The sequence below is a fragment of the Macaca thibetana genome, chromosome 9, assembly GCF_024542745.1.
Source record: "Macaca thibetana thibetana isolate TM-01 chromosome 9, ASM2454274v1, whole genome shotgun sequence".
NCBI classification, from domain to species: domain Eukaryota; kingdom Metazoa; phylum Chordata; class Mammalia; order Primates; family Cercopithecidae; genus Macaca; species Macaca thibetana.
The window spans coordinates 91,775,049-91,790,261 of NC_065586.1; the positions used below are offsets into that span (position 1 = coordinate 91,775,049).

The 15,213-nt window shown below is 39.7% G+C and overlaps 2 protein-coding genes and 1 pseudogene across 3 annotated transcripts in view; 2 read left to right on the plus strand and 1 right to left on the minus strand.

The window, feature by feature from the left end:
• TCTN3 (tectonic family member 3) overlaps positions 1-15,213 on the minus strand; it is a 156,657-nt gene that overhangs the window by 120,442 nt on the left and 21,002 nt on the right. The window lies entirely within an intron of this gene.
• The window catches only part of CC2D2B (coiled-coil and C2 domain containing 2B), a 344,324-nt gene that overhangs the window by 93,238 nt on the left and 235,873 nt on the right, over positions 1-15,213 (plus strand). The window lies entirely within an intron of this gene.
• On the plus strand, positions 13,205-15,002 carry LOC126962085 (hsc70-interacting protein-like; annotated as a pseudogene). The gene has a single exon (XR_007728586.1). The product of XR_007728586.1 is annotated as a hsc70-interacting protein-like (transcript).

A 15,213-nucleotide genomic window follows, 5' to 3' on the forward strand; every position in this document is an offset into this window, starting at 1 on the left:
CCCTTGCACTTCCCGGGTGAGGTGATGCCCCACCCTGCTTTGGCTCGCCCTCAGTGGGCTGCACCCATCGTCCAACCAGTCCCAATGCGATGAACCAGGTACCTCAGTTGGAAATGCAGAAATCACCCGTCTTCTGTGTTGATCACGCTTGGGAGCTGCAGACTGGAGCTGTTCCTATTCGGCCATCTTGGAACCAAGATGTTTCTAATGACACACAGGGAAAAGAAAACTGACAAGACCCAGGCAGTTGACTTGACTCTTGTTAGAGGTCAACAGGTGGTTTGTAGGTGAGGAAGTGTCAATGGCTAAAGATACGAGAAAATATCCAACTTCACTGGTAGGCAAACAAAGTAAACTAAAACAATGAGGTACTATTTTTCACATGCCCAAAAGCAAAGATTTTTTTCTTAATATCCAGCGTTGTTGAAGATGTGGGGAAACTAATATTCCCCAACTGTTGGCTAGAATGCAATGGATAAAATTTGACATTTTGCTCTACTTTTTAGGATATGTCCTCAACCTTATATTTTAACTTTTTTATTAAAATTTCTTATTTTTGATTATTACTGTTTATATGTGTATATATATATATATATATATATATATTTTTTTTTTTTTTTTTTTTTTTTTTTTTTTTTTTGAGACGGAGTCTTGCTCTGTCACCCAGGCTGGAGTGCAGTGGCCGGATCTCAGCTCACTGCAAGCTCCGCCTCCCAGGTTTACACCATTCTCCTGCCTCAGCCTCCTGAGTAGCTGGGACTACAGGCGCCCGCCACCTCGCCCGGCTATTTTTTTGTATTTTTTAATAGAGACGGGGTTTCACTGTGTTAGCCGGGATCGTCTCTCGATCTCCTGACCTCGTGATCCGCCCATCTCGGCCTCCCAAAGTGCTGGGATTACAGGCTTGAGCCACCGCGCCCGGCCTACTGTTTATATATCTAAAAGCTTGTTTTTATTTTCTGATATTTTCTTTAAATACAATTGTACACTTTTTTGGTCTCATGGATGCAATATTTTCTCCTCTCTCTGATGATAGTAATTAATGTTTTCTTCTTTGTTTCCTCTGTTTTTTTAACTGTGTTTTAAAATTTTCATTTATATCTTTCATGTTGAAGACCTTTTCACATATTATCTTATTTAATCTTCACTTAGTTCTATCAGGTTGATATTATTATCCTTGTTTTATAGTTAATGGGTCTTAGAGAGTGTATCACTGTTTTATTTATCTTACCATGGGCAGCTGAAAAAATTGTTGGTCATAGACCAAAATTACTGGTTACAGACCAGCCAAATCCACAGTCCAGCTTCTTAATCTAGTTGGATTCTCTGTTGAATCCTTAAAATCTCTCCTCACCACCTCCCCAACTCCAACCCCAACACTTGTCTCACTATATTAGATAACTTTGTTAGAATTTTTCCAAGTTGAATTAAAGTCTTTCTCCTTCCCTTTATCTTTCCACTGTCATTAGAACTAGTTCTGTCCTGTAGACCATAGAGATCCTTTCCCCTTTCTACATCTCCTTCCATAGGAGATAGTCCCTCAAATATTTGAAATGATATTCCCATGATTCCTCCACATCTGCCATTCCCCAGCCTGAAGAGGCCTGGTTCTGCCTACTTTATTCTGCATCTTTGTGAAATTCTGCTTGGCTAATGTTTTTGGAATGCTTTGGACCATGTCCTGTCAAAGTCTCACTTTAAGTGTGTGTCTATAACTTAACATAGAGTCCAGATATGCTCTGAAAGACTTAACCTCAAATGGGATACTGTCATTTTATTAATGCATCCTGGAGTTGGCTTAGTTCCAATTTGAGGAGTTTCATGTGCTGCAACTTCTTTTCCTAGCAAGTGATAGTTTTGATGTTTCTCACAAATTTTCTAGGACTCTGAGCTGCCTATTTCTACTGACCTCCTTTTTAGTTAGGGTTGTGTGTGTGTGTTGTCTTTACTGGTTACTGCTTTTACCTCATAGGGTCTTTTTTTCCAAGGCCATTTTCACTTAACCTTAGCTATTAAGCCCAAGTGGAGGTGCTAAGGTGATTTGAAAATTGGAAATATCTTAATTTAAATTGCACAAACAAAAACTATCATGTGTATTTGAGAAGGAAAATACAATGTAAATGAGGGTTTTTCAGGCACCATGTTAAGCCCTTGGTATACATTATTTCATTTGACTTTGATAACAGCATTATGAGGTGAGAACTGCTGTTATTCTCAATTTAGATGTGAGGAAGTGTGGCTAGTTCGATACAACTAGGAGGGCCAGAGGTATATTCCAGACCTAAATACCAGACTCAAGCCTAATACTGCTGTTACCCAGAGAAATGAAGTTCACATATTATAATTTATGCCAATTATAGCTGATGTTGTTGGATGGAATTATATAATCTACTGAGGTATATTGCATACTTCTCATCTTTAACAGAACATACCAAACATAAAAACTTTTATTTGGTAGGTTGAGGTGATGATATTGAACATCTGCCTTCCCATGTTCATTGCAGCACTATTCACAATAGCTAAGATTTGGAAGCAACCTAAATGTCCATTGAACATTAATTTTTGTGGCCCTTTAAGTATGAATAAATATGTGGCCCTATAAATATGAATCTTATTTATATTTGTATAGGCAGTGCCAAGCATATTATAGGCAACTATGATTCAAATCACTGCACACATGCATATTGAATGAGTACATGAATATGTACTGTATATTATATTCAAAAATGAATCAGTGAAGTTATAAAACAGCAATGACCTCAAGGTCTATTAAAGTTTTTAGAACTATTTGCCACTATACTAAATCTTTTATAAATTGTTTTGCTTTATGAGTCTATATGTCTGCTTTTTGTAATTTTTTCCCTTCTCCCTGTTGGTATAAATAGAATATCTATAGACATGAAATATGCCTGAAGTTCTTTGCAAATGGAAGACTGAAAGGAAGCTGCCCCAGGCAGTTCAGATCGTTGTGTCCAGTAGACGAACAAACTCGTGTTTGATGCAGGTCATGACTGTATTCAAGGACTTTGATCCTAGTTGTGGGGTCCAGCCGTAGGGGCATCAGGGAAGTACATTCTTGGTCTGTGTCCAAATCATTGGTCAGGGAAGTCTGTCTTAGCACCATGGAGACATAGGAAACTGAATTCAGACCTTATGTGACAGGAGTGGACTAAAACCAGTGCACGCATACCATCCAGCAATTCCATGGCTAGGTATACACCCAAAAGAAAGGAAATCTGTATATAGAAGAGCTATCTGCCCACCCATGTTCATTGCAGCATTATTCACAATAGCTAAGATTTGGAAGCAACCTAAGTGTCCATCGACAGATGAATGGATAAAGAAAATGTGATACATATACACAATGGACTGCTATTCAGCCATAAACACAATAAAATCCTGTCATTTGCAATAACATGGATAGAACTGGAAGTCATTATGTTAAGTGAAATAAGTCAGGCACATAAAGACAAACTTCACTTGTTCCCACTTATTTGTGGGAGCTAAAAATTAAAATAATTGAACTGAGAGAGATAGTGGAAGGATGGTTACTAGAGGCTGGAAGGGTAGTAGGGGCTGGGGTAGAGTGGAAAAGGGGATGGGTAGTGAGTACAAAAAATAATTAGAAAGAATGAATAAGAGCTAGTATTTGATAGCACAACAGGGTGCTATCAAACCTGTTGCACTGGTTTGCAATAGGGTAACTATAGAAAATAATAATTTAATTGAACATTTAAAAATAACTAAAAGAGTACAATTTAATTGTAACACAAAAGATAAATGCTTGAGGTGGTGGATGCCTCATTTATCCTGATGTGATTGTTACGCATTGCATGTCTGTAACAAAATATCTCAAGTACCCCATAAATATAGATACCTACTGTGTACCCGTAAAAATTAAAAAAAAAAAAATCAGCATAGGGAGCCAGTCTCCTACTAATTTGGTCAACAGTTTAGGTGAGGTTGTAGTCTTAAGGGTGGAAACGAAAAGAGGGCCAGGACCTTGGTAGCCAGACCGAAGTTCACAATTGTGTTATATACTCTGGAAGGGATTTAGCCAAGGAGGTTTGCCCAGATTCTCCCATAGGTGATGTTAAATTTATTCCAGGACACTTGACCCCAGGCATGGGAGTGATGGTGGGTTTTCAGGTGCTCTCCCACTAACGCAAAAATGCCCATAATATATTCCAGGAATTAGGTGAGACAGAGCCTCAGGAAACAAGCCCATTATGCCTTCACCAAGGCAGGGCAGAGCTGGATAAGGGTGAACAGAAAGGGACAAATTATTGATGAGAGTTCTGTGAGTAGAAACTCCTTTCTCTTCTTTAGAACTTCTGCCTCCAATTTGTTAATGCCACTTCCAAAATACACTGCTCTGAGCTGAAGATAATACTGCAGATAGAGTGCCATGAAGGCATTGGTTTGCAGTGATCTGTAAAAGACTAATGTGCCAGGCTCTGTGCTAAGTGCTTGACTTTTACCACCTTGTTTACCCCTACAACAACACTTTTTAAATTGCCCTATTAAGATATATTAATTATATAGAGTATTTTATCATTCTAAGATGTTTCCTGTGATTCAGTATATTTTTATTTACTTTTTGGTTGATTTATTGAGTGAAGAACTGAAAATCACTTTTCATTTCCTTTTTCGTATCACATCTGAAGTGAGATATTGACTAACTGGGTGGGTATGTCCAGAATGGGGAAGGATGCAGAGACTATGTCATATGAGGAACATGTGTCGAAGGAGGTAGTAAAAATGAATATAACTGGAGCTAGTAGTTCCAAGAAAAAAATGGAAACGTGCTCCTGCCTAATCAGAAGGTTTAGCTAAAATATTTTCAGAGCCTATCACGTGAACCTGGTAAAAACAACCCAGTATTGGGCAAAAGAGTTAGGGCCATTTGAGGAAATCCTGGGGCCTAGGCTAGGTGGTGATGAACAGGGAAGATGTGAAGGAAAAAGAAGAGAGAGAATTTTCCCCCTTGCCTTATTGACTTCATCCTGCGTTAGTTCATCTCAGCAATACTTTTCCCTCACCCTCAACAGTTTTTCTATTCTTTTATCTATTTTTGAATTGCTTCTCTGAAAGTACTAAGGCTGCTTTTTCAGCTCCTGGTCATCTGGATCACTACTGGTTTTAGGATTCTTGGGGATAATGGGATGGAGGCATGGGAGGAGAATGTCTAGGTTAAAAAGATATTGAGCTGGAAGTAGAAGCCTTGGTTGAATTTTACACTCAGCCACATACAGGTTGGGCAAGTTGCTTTGCTCTTTAGCTTCAGCTTTTGCACACCTGTAAAATGGGAGTGGTGTGTGTGTTTGTGTGTGTGTGTGTAGTGTATGTACCCTTTGTGTCCTAGGGAGTTTCTTTGAGGATCAAAAAAGAGAGTGGACATAAATGAATTTTGTAAACTGTTTCTGAGAGCATCTAAATGTAGTTTTATGAGTATCATTGTTACCATTGTTGCTGTTCTATTTGCTGAATCTAGTTTAATTTGGAAGCTTCCTAATTCACAATGATTTGTATAGTGGAGTCATCACTCTGTAGGAGCTCTAAATGGAGACTTTGTCCATGATTTCCAAAAGGTCACCCACCCCAGAGTCACATGAGACTAGAAAGCAAATCTGTTTTGTTAATTGGCTTCAAGTACTTTCAGCTTCAAATGGAGGTCTCTAAGGGTCCTTGGCTGGCACATCAACGGGGCATTTCAAAGGAAAGTGGCAAAATCTTGACTGAGCTTCAGAGCAAACACGCACTCTTTTCTTTGCTACTCCCTTTCTAAAAAGAAAAACAAGTTCTACCGGTCTGGATTTGTGTGAGCATGTGTGTATCAGCTTGTTCTAATTCTCTTTTCCCAACCCCTTCTTTGCTTGTCCCATTTTCAAGATAGGATAACACCCAGGTTTTTATATTTCCTTCTATGTTAGGACTTTCTTAGGATTCCTAAAAATTTTGGCTAAGTAGCATTAGGCCTTCTCTATTTCATAGGTAGGCATTTAAAAAAAAAACAACAACAACAGTGTCCACTTCTTCAAAACAGTATCCAATTCTTCCTGGCATTTTGATGTAGGAAAAATATTTGAATTTATTTTTAGGGCAAGTCACATGGCAGAAAGAATAACAAGTATTCATAGTTGCCTGGGGAACTCAGCTTCTAGATACTACTGATTATGGGAAAGAGAAACTAATTTTGAGATGAGGCAAATTTGGTGACCAAGAACTAGAATAGCTAGTGGCCTGGGAAGAGGTGGGGTGTGAAAGCAGGTAGAAAATCTATGCAAAATATAGGTTCCTAGTCATTTTTTTCTTTTGTCTCTTTCTGATTACTATATCCTGCCTTCCTGCAGGAGGCATGTAGTAAGATGCTTTGTATACAGGTACTTTGCTTGTTCTTTTCTTTTTTTTTAATTGTAGAAAAGATCAGGGTAGCAATTTGACCATTTGCCAAATTACCCATAAGATAGGGTAGGCATTAAAAACCCAGGGACGGCCGGGCGCGGTGGCTCAAGCCTGTAATCCCAGCACTTTGGGAGGCCAAGACGGGCGGATCACGAGGTCAGGAGATCGAGACCATCCTGGCTAACACAGTGAAACCCCGTCTCTACTAAAAAATACAAAAAACTAGCCGGGCGAGGTGGCGGGCGCCTGTAGTCCCAGCTACTCGGGAGACTGAGGCAGGAGAATGGCGTAGACCCGGGAGGCGGAGCTTGCAGTGAGCTGAGATCCGGCCACTGCACTCCAGCCAGGGCGACAGAGCGAGACTCCGTCTCCAAAAAAAATAAAAATAAAAAAATAAAAAATAAAAACCCAGGGACACTAAAGTCAGGAAATCCAGCTTCTTGTATTCCTGGATCTTTCTCGGAACAGCCTGTCGCATATGACATCTAATGATGTAGCACCAGCTGCTCACAAATACAAGTTCATTAGAGTATATAGACATTATGGGGCCACTAAAAATGTCTTATGTGGCTTGCTGCCAGCATTTTCAGCAGTCTCTCACCAGCAGCCACTCTCTGTTTGCCCTAGCCAAGCTCAGTGACATGGGGACTCCTGTGAGCTCTGTTGTCTTGTGTAGAGAATGGGGATAACTGTAGAGTGTGAAGGCCTGGGGAGAAAAACTTGGGCTGTATTTCCTAGTCACCCCAAGACCTTGTAGACCCAGGAAGTAGCAGTTCCAGAGACAAATTGCTATATGGCTTTCTGCATGCCCATTGCTTTTATCTTGCTGTTGTCGCAGGAAACATCTAGTGTACATCCGGTGTACCCAGGGCCTTTTGGAAAACACCCATTGGCCTCAGTACTCTTTTCCCTCAGACTGGCAGACAATGAAGAAGGAGGAGAGAGAGCTACCCATTGGAGGAGGAAGTAAAGCTGGAGGCTGGGGTAGTGGCAAGATATGAGCATTCGGGTCTACAAGGCTCCAAGTCTCTCATTACTTCACTCCATCAGACCAGGACAATCATGGGGGTTTGGCAGGAGTGGTGTTGCAGGGAGTTTAGGCCTAAGGGAGTGTATGTGTGAGGCATAAAGTAACAAGGAATGGACTTTGTTACCTGAGGTGATGAGGGTGACAGGCCCGCATGGATAAATCAGGAAACACAGGCAACACGTTCTAAGGCTGCATATCAGAGACTCACGGAGTGGAAATCCCTTGGATGAGGGCAGAGCAGCAGCCCAGACGACCAGATAGCCACTGTGGAAGTCATCCCCTCATCACTTTTTCATTCCCAAAACTCAGCTTTTCTCTGACTCTGTTACTTTGTCGGCATCTCCTGTTGCAGTGTCTGGGCAATTTCTCTTAGTTGTTACAACTTGCATTCAAGAGCATCTCTTGTTCAAGGCCCACTCTATTGATCTCTGAAAAAATGGGAGTTAGAACAGTGTTCAAGCATTCAGATAAACCTACCTTCCAATCATAGTTTTGCTTCTTACTAGCTGTCCCACCTTAGGCAGGTAAGTTAACTTGTCTGAATGTCAGTTTTCCTGCTTGTAAAATGCAGTTGGTATTAGTACTTAATTTAAAGCTTTGTTATGAGGATTAAATGAGATAATGCAAGTCCAGCCTATAGTTGACTTTGGCTTAAGCAGCAGTTGTTGGAACAATCTATTCTGGCCAAGATCATATGGTCTCAGGACACAAGGTTGGCCACAAAACCAACCCAGTAACTTATGAAGCAGAAACTACCTGTGGTAACTTTTCTCAGAAGGTGGCTATGTAAACTGGCCTCATTTGGTTGAAGGAAGTTGGGGGGTGAATAGGTGGAGAGAATAAAAGAGAAGAGTTAAATGAGTGTCAATGTCTCCTAATAATTAAAAGCTTAGAATCCCTGGAGTCAGGCAGGCTTATGTTCAAATTCCAGCTCTGTGCTTACCATTTGTATGACCATGAATATGTTACCAAACGTCTGGACCCCAGTGTTCTCAAGTGCAAAATAGGCTAATGATATCTACGGTGTTGTGATAATTTGATGAACAATGAGTATAAAGTGCTTAGCACAGTGCCTACTACCCAGTAAGCACATAACAAATGGGGAAGAGGATGATTGTGAGGATGGCAGACATTTTTATTGTCCTAGCATCCGGTGGTGCTGCTCTTGTTATCTAAGGAGGCAAGAAGGAGACAAGAGTGGGTTCTTGGTAAAACTGGATGCAGGTGAAAGAGATGTGTTTATCTGAGGGCCTCGTTTCTGAGCCTCACTTCTACCTCCTGACCCCTTTTGTCCTCCTACCCTGCTACCCAGTGCTTCAGTGCTGCTTAAAGCACTTTGTTCCAAACTCCCGAGGGATGGTTTGTCCCTCCCCTTCCCATAATGACTCAAAACTTCTGTTCATTCTGTCAGCTTTGCCACAGCCAGGTTTTGGTGAGAAGGACCACACAGCTCCCTTTGACCTTTAAGGCCACCAGAGGTATTTCTTTTTAACTCCACCAAATTGGAAATTAGTGGAGCAATAAGCAATAGAGGATGGAGGGCACTTTGAGCACAGAGACTTCCATATTGCACGATCAGTAGGGAAGGGAGAAGGAATGCATATCCCCAGCTTCCATATTGCACCACCCTCCTTTGCCTGAGAAAGTGAACCCTGATTTTAGAATCTCAGACTAATGTTGTTCCTCAAGGAGGAAGGCAGCTCAGGACTGGTTCCCACCAAGCCAAGTGCAGTCCTAGATTCTGGCTCCCTGTGCCCACTGTCAGCAGGGAAAGCACCAAATCTAGTGAGAAAAAGTTTCTGCAAATGTTAAAATGACAGAAACCACCTTATCCAGCCTAGACTTTTCTGCCATGGGAAAAAGATGAAACCTGGCAATCTGGGAAACTTAACATTTTCAACACCATTTATAGATGTAAAAAGCCTCTAGTTACTTGAGTGTTGCACGTTTAGATATTTGATTTTGTATGTTGATTACAAATGGAGTTGTGGCCTTGTGAACCATCATAATCATCATTATAATCATTAAATTTATGGTTCATATGGCAGTTTCTTATAGATTATTCAATTCACTTTAATCCTCTTAACCCTGTCAAGTAAGTATTACTATTAATCCTCATTTTACAGCTGAGGAAACAAGGTGGAAAAGGTGACTTACTCAAGATCCCAGAGCTAGTAACCTCGAGGTTTTGTTTTACTTTTTGGTTTTGTTTTCAATTTAGGTAATGAGCTACCAACATTAGAATGATGCATAGAAAGGTGCTGGGCCATGGTCTTTGCATCTTCCAATAAAGAATAATAAGATATATTAATTTCCAGGAAAAGAGCTGAGGGAGAAAAAAGGGGGAATATGATTTACTGATACAACTTTTAGGGAAATTAGATCCGCGTAGTATTCCAAGCTTTATTTTCATCATTTTCAAACCAAAGTTTAATCTGTTAAAATAGACATGCTTCTTTTACTCTGTGGAAACATGAAGCTCCACATATTACAAGAGGGCTTGGAAGGATGGGCCTACTAATTGGTACAGAGCAACACAGTCTATTTTTTTATTTAAAGATAAAGATGTTTTAGGAAGGAGAGGGGATGTTAAAGATAGTATTTGGCTGTATGAAAATATAGAAGTATGAGACTGGCAGCTCTGTAGAGGGCTTTGGGTGAGAGAATACAAAGGAGAGAAAGTGAGAAAAACATTGTTGTATGAATATAAGATAAACCACCCCAGTTAAGTACAGGCTCTGGATGAAGTATTTCTATTACAAATTACAGAGCTGGGACAGAAGCAATGTAGACTGTTGATGGAGTATCTTGAGGGGAGTTTGCATACTGGATATGTAAATTATTATTGTTATATTCTTCCATCTTGGGGAAGTTGTTTAACCTATATCATTTGCATTTTTCTTATTTGCAAAATGAGACTAAAACAGTACAGTTCTTACCATATATAATCTTTGAGAGTATTAAATGAAAAAATTATGTGGAGTGCCTACTACAGTGCTTGTCATAAAGAAGGTTGCAGTGGATGTGGCAACACTTTCCTCCATCAACCCCCACCCTCAAAATCCTTTCAGTTATGAAAATTCTGAAACACTGTAACTTTACCTGTATATTTATTGAATATCTACTTTTCCAAAAGTAGAACATGTGAAGAATTCTTGATTTTTCCTTGGAGATACCTTTGCAAGTTAGAGGAAGATATTAGTGCCTGTCTTCCTTGGTTTAGTTTTAATTCAAAAGAAAGATATGATTGAGAAGGTAGGAGAAATGACTGACTAATTCATTTAGATATTAATAGTCCTAAAAGAGGGAACTGTAAGGAAACCAGATACATAGCCTCAATTTTTTTTTTTTTTTTTTTTTTTTTTTTTGAGACGGAGTCTCGCTCTGTCGCCCAGGCTGGAGTGCAGTGGCTGGATCTCAGCTCACTGCAAACTCTGGCTCCCGGGTTTACACCATTCTCCTGCCTCAGCCTCCCGAGTAGCTGGGACTACAGGCGCCCACCACCTCGCCCAGCTAGTTTTTTTTTGTATTTTTTAGTAGAGACGGGGTTTCACCATGTTAGCCAGGATGGTCTCGATTTCCTGACCTCGTGATCCGCCTGTCTTGGCCTCCCAAAGTGCTGGGATTACAGGCTTGAGCCACCGCGCCTGGCTGCCTCAATTTTTTAATAAGGCAGATTTGAAAATAAATATGTTCATAAATAAAATTTTAAAACAAAACCAGAAAATGATAGATGAATTTTCATGATCAAATTTACTAAAAAGAATATGGCTTTAAAAGATGAGTCTAGGCCAGGCACAGTGGCTCACGCCTATAATCCCAGCACTTTGGGAGGTTGAGGTGGGTGGATCATTTGAGGTCAGGAGTTCGAGACCAGCCTGGCCAACATGGTGAAACCCCATCTCTACTAAAAATACAAAATTAGCTGGGTATGGTGGTTGGCGCCTGTAATCCCAGCTACTTTGGAGGCTGAGGCAGGAGAATCGCTTGAACATGGGAGGTGGAGGGTGGAGGTTGCAGTGAGCTGAGATTTGTGCCACAGCACTACAGCCTGGGCGACAAAGTGAGACTCTGTCAAAAAAAAAAAAAAGAAGAAAAGCAAGTCTAAAAAAGAAATAACTAAATGAGAAATCTGATTATATAATAATAAATAATCATAATGGATGAGAAAAGTGAAAAGCAGTTAAAACACTTATTTGGTCAGAGGAACTTTACGAGGAGGCCAGAAAGTAGGGTGAGTTTAATTTTCTTATATATTGTTTTCTCTATTTTCTAAAAATTTCTATGGTGACTATGGCTTTTATAAAATAAACAGTTTTCCTCCAAGGATTTGTACAATAGAGAAAGGGATGGCAAGTAATTGAGAAGAATGTTTAGAAGCTAGGATAATTCTTTTAAAAGTAGTATCGCTTGGACTAAATATCTGCTGGCGATGAGGCATGGAGGAAAAAATGCTAAAGATAACAAAAGTTATTTTGGTTACAGTTCAGTGCAAGAACATGAACAGGAAGAGGGATGCACAGTGATCATGGATGATGCAAAGGAATTGGAACCTCTGAACTTCTGTTTTGCTTCCATCTAGAAAAATGGAGTTCAATCAGTACAAAGTAAAACATACACAATTAAGAAGTCACTGAAATGGATGAGAATTTATTGAGAGCCCTTGACTTTTCTAAATGAGTTTAAAGAATTTTAGAGAGATATGCTCTTTAAATTATTGGAACTGGTAATCTAAATAGTAAAAGATGAAAGAGAATGTATCCAGGAAACTCCGTATGAGTTGATACTTGGCAAAGTCTTAAAATAAATATGGAAGATTTGTTAGCACCTAAAAAAGAAAGCTCCAGTCACTGGAAACTGGCTTGCATTTATTGAATCAACTTACATCAAATTACTCTAATTTGTGAAATATTTAGAAGGGCTCTAGGGTTAAGAAATTTTGGCAGTCTCTCAAATTCATAGAAACAGTGTACAGTTGACCCTTGCACAACACAGGTTTGAATTATATGGGTCCACTTTCAAACAATTGGAAAAACTCAAAGATGAACCATATAGCCTAGAAATATTGAAAAAAATTAGGTAAAAAGTATGCCACGAATGCACAAAATATATGTAGATATTAATCTATTCTATCATTACTACCACGAAATATACACAAATCTATTATAAAAAGTTAACATTTATCAAAGCTAACACAATTACAGACCATGCATGACACCACTTACAGTTGAGAGAAATTTAAACAAATATAAAGATGCAGTATTAAGTCATAACTGCATAAAATTAACTGCAGTACATACCGTACTACTGTAATAATTTTGTAGCCACTTCCTCTTGCTATTACAGTGAGCTCAGGTGTTGTAAGTATCTGCCTAGAATGCCATAAATTGCATATTGCAGTAAAAATGATCTCTCATGGTTCTCAAGTATTTTGAGTATTTTTCATTGTGTTTAGTGCAACAGTGTAAACTTTGAATAACACCATAGGACCCATGCAAAGTACCATGAGTGATATTGGAAGTGCTCTCAAGAAGCAGAGAAAAGTCATGACTGATGACATTACAAGAAAAAGTTGAATTTCTTGATATGAACTGTGGGTTGAGGTCTGCAGCTGTGGTTGCTCACCACTTCAGACAGATGATTCATCTTGTAGATGGGGGATCTTGCAAACTTACTATATTGATAAATACAGTACAGGACTATAATGTATTTTCTCTTCTTTATGATTTTCTTAATAACATTTTCTTTTATGTAACTTTATTATAAGTATAATCTTTTATGTAGCATATAATACATGTAAAATAGAAAATATGTGTAAATTGACTGTGTATGTTATTGGTCAACAGACTGTTAGTTAAGTTTTTGAGGAGTCAAAAGTTACATGCAGATTTTCAACTCCATGGAGGTCAGTACCCCCAACTTCCATGTTGTTCAAGGGCTAACCGAAGTTTATTTCATCAAGAGTTTAAAAATGGCCCTTCTGCGCGGTCACACCGAGCCAGCGCCTGGGCCTGGAACAGGGCCATAGTCCCCCAGCTTCACCCACCACCTCTCTACCATGGACCCCCGCAAAGTGAACGAGCTTCGGGCCTTTGTGAAAATGTGTAAGCAGGATCTGAGCGTTCTGCACACCGAGGAAATGCGCTTCCTGAGAGAGTGGGTGGAGAGCATGGGGGGTAAGTACCACCTGCTACTCAGAAAGCTAAATCAGAAGAAAATACCAAGGAAGAAAAACCTGATAGTAAGAAGGTGGAGGAAGACTTAAAGGCAGATGAACCATCAAGTGAGGAAAGTGATCTAGAAATTGATAAAGAAGGTGTGATTGAACCAGACACTGATTCTCCTCAAGAAATGGGAGATGAAAATGCAGAGATAACGGAGGAGATGATGGATCAGGCAAATGATAAAAAAGTGGCTGCTATTGAAGCCCTAAATGATGGTGAACTCCAGAAAGCCATCGACTTATTCACAGATGCCATCAAGCTGAATCCTCGCTTGGCCATTTTGTATGCCAAGAGGGCCAGTGTCTTCGTCAAATTACAGAAGCCAAATGCTGCTATCCGAGACTGTGACAGAGCCATTGAGATAAATCCTGATTCAGCTCAGCCTTACAAGTGGCGAGGGAAAGCACACAGACTTCTAGGCCACTGGGAAGAAGCAGCCCATGATCTTGCCCTTGCCTGTAAACTGGATTATGATGAAGATGCTAGTGCAATGCTGAAAGAAGTTCAACCTAGGGCACAGAAAATTGCAGAACATCGGAGAAAGTATGAGCAAAAACGTGAAGAGCAAGAGATCAAAGAAAGAATAGAACGAGTTAAGAAGGCTCGAGAAGGGCATGAGAGAGCCCAGAGGGAGGAAGAAGCCAGACGACAGTCAGGAGCTCAGTATGGCTCTTTTCCAGGTGGTTTTCCTGGTAGTTTTCCCGGAGGAATGCTTGGAATGGGAGGGGCCATGCCTGGAATGGCTGGAATGCCTGGACGCAATGAAATTCTTAGTGATCCAGAGGTTCTTGCAGCCATGCAGGATCCAGAAGTTATGGTGGCCTTCCAGGATGTGGCTCAGAACCCAGCAAATATGTCAAAATACCAGAGCAACCCAAAGGTTATGAATCTCATCAGTAAATTGTCAGCCAAATTTGGAGGTCAAGTGTAATGCCCTTCTGATAAATAAAGCCCTTGCTGAAGGAAAAGCAACCTAGATCACCTTATGGATGTCGCAATAATACAAACCAGTGTACCTCTGACCTTCTCATCAAGAGAGCTGGGGTGCTTTGAAGATAATCCCTACCCCTCTCCCCCAAATTCAGCTGAAGCATTTTACAGTGGTTTGCCATTAGGGTATTCATTCAGATAATGTTTTCCTACTAGGAATTACAAACTTTAAACACTTTTTAAATATTCAAAATATTTAAAACAAATTTAAAGGGTCTGTTAATTCTTATATTTTTCTTTACTAATCATTTTGGATTTTTTTTCTTTGAATTGGGCAGGGAAGATATGTATGGAAGATTATTGCTCTAATTTGAGTGAAATAAAGGTTATTAGTGCGAGGCAAACATAACTCAGTTGAGGATAAAAAAAGAGTTTAAAAATGTTTTTTAGTTGTAGAAATTTTCAAACAAATACAAGATGAAGAGAATAATATAATAAACCATTATATACCCATTACCCGTCATCACAAACTATCAATAGTCAGATTTTTTTTGTTTCATCTGTCACTTTTCTCCCAACCATACCTTTTTGTTGTTATTGGACTATTCTAAGCAAATCTCAGAC